The sequence below is a fragment of the Schistocerca nitens genome, chromosome 4 (genome assembly GCF_023898315.1).
Source record: "Schistocerca nitens isolate TAMUIC-IGC-003100 chromosome 4, iqSchNite1.1, whole genome shotgun sequence".
NCBI classification, from domain to species: Eukaryota; Metazoa; Arthropoda; class Insecta; order Orthoptera; family Acrididae; genus Schistocerca; species Schistocerca nitens.
In genome coordinates this window covers 576,931,111-576,933,155 of record NC_064617.1, presented here as the reverse complement: position 1 = coordinate 576,933,155, position 2,045 = coordinate 576,931,111, and the positions used below count along the sequence as shown (strand labels likewise).

At 38.7% G+C, this 2,045-nt stretch overlaps 1 non-coding gene across 1 annotated transcript; it reads right to left on the bottom strand.

Annotated features, from left to right (window-relative positions):
• Window positions 1–232: 232 nt before the first annotated feature.
• LOC126254347 (U2 spliceosomal RNA) lies at window positions 233–423 on the bottom strand. Its single transcript, XR_007546054.1, has one exon. It is a non-coding gene; the product is annotated as a U2 spliceosomal RNA (small nuclear RNA).
• Between the last annotated feature and the right edge of the window lie 1,622 nt (window positions 424–2,045).

Below are 2,045 nucleotides of genomic sequence, written 5' to 3'. Positions count from 1 at the left end.
TATTGTCTTTACCAGGCCGTTGTTCCTGAACGGCCTTTTTGATGCCAAATTTCTGCTCAAATTCATCCAGAAAAAGTATTTCTCTTAAAACAAACTGTATTATGCACTGTGATTTGATTCAGTTTATTATTTAATGAAAAGTGAAGTGTTGTTGCAACGAACAGTAACAGGTACACATTAGAAAAATTTATTGAAACACATTCACATTGCCCTAGGCGGCTTCTGAATTAATTTTACGTGGGCCGATCCCGGGAGTTCTGCAATGCCGGGCCAACCCCCAACAGAAGTGGAGCAAAGCCCCTAGCACTCCGTCATGAGCCAAAAATGAGTTTAATATCCTAGTCCTACGATGGAGGACGTAGCAGATATTACGCTGATAAAAACAGATACTAAACTTTGATCTTAGCCAGCGGAAGAAGGAAGTAAACCATATATCGCAAGTGGGTCAGGTTGTCGACACATTATGATACTGTCTGACAAGTGAATTTAGACATTCAGCAGAAAGGAGGCTTCGACAGAAAACCAAAGCAGGCAAGACAAACATATTCCTTAGCTCATAAGACATGTTGCAAATAAATCTCTTTCACAAGAGGACACTGTGAGGAACTGACACAGCAGTTAACACACTGATAAGTGAGTACAGCGGACCAATGAGGACAAATACGGTCATTATGAACCGAGCCCTATGTTGTAGCCTCACGCTAGCTCTCTTTAAATATAAATGTCTTAACGGATGTCCTACCATCCTGTCCGTTCTCCTTGTCAGTGTTTTCCACATACTGCTTTCCTCTCCGACTCGGCGTAGAACCTTCTCATTTCTCACCTTATCAGTCCACCTAACTTTCAACATTAGTCTGTAGCACCACATCTCAAATGCTTCGATTCTCTCCTTTTCCGATTTTCCCACAGTCTATGTTTCACTACCATACAATGCTGTATTCCTAACGAATTTTCTCAGAATTTTCTTCCTCAAATTAAGGTCTACGTTTGATATTAGCAGACTTCTCTTGCCCACAAATGCCCTTTTTGCCAGTGATAGCCTGCTTTTTAAGTTCTCCTTGCTCCGTCCATCATGGGTTACTTTATTGAACAGATTCTTCATTCTGTTCAACAGATCCTGTAATTCTTCTTCAGGATAATAACACCATCAGAGACTCTTATCATTGATATTCTTTCACTGTAAATTTTAATCCCACTCTTGACTCTTTGTTTTATATCCGTCATTGGATCTTCGATATGCAGATGAACACAAATGTGCGCACTTTGCTCCTGGTCTTTCACCTTTGTTTACCCTTCGATATGTGTTCGTGGTATGAAGGACGATTAGAGTTCGATTGATCGTTTGCATAAAATCTGGAAGTCAAACGACCTATAGACACAACCCTTTAAAACTTAATGGGATTGACGGAAGAGAGAGATGAAAATTCTCAATATCTATTATGCAGTTGCATAATCAACAAGTACTGCAAATTTGCTATGATACAGCATTAGATTACCAAGCAGAAACAATTTAAAAATTTAGTTGACAATGAAAGAGCAAAAAATTATAACGATTGACAGACAAGGTTCATTGTTCTGTACATCAAGAAAGGATTTATGATAAATTTGCAAGCAAGCAGCACGTGAAGGAACTGCTGGTACGAATAGTAAAATTTCCAAAGTCGCACGCGTTATTTCACTGTCAGTTGCATCAGTTTTCCACGGAATTGAACGAAGAGTGTGGATCCTTGATATATCATTTAAAAGTACATCGGTTAAGTCAAGGCACATACCTGGAACGAGTTTTCAATTTAAAATCAGCTGTTATTGAATTTATGAAGTAACCGTTCAAACTGTCCATGATGCCTCCATAACGAGGTTGCCAAAATGCTATCAGTATTTCAGTCAATATAAGAGTGTTAAAGAACTTATTTTGAGAATCAAACTAAATAAGTCGCTATTACCTGGCAACACGAGCGCGAAATTCTATGAAAATTTCTGCATCTGTTCGTATGCCGACAGAGCAGATACAAATTCTGTCTTCAGTGTGACAAAAATACATGTTT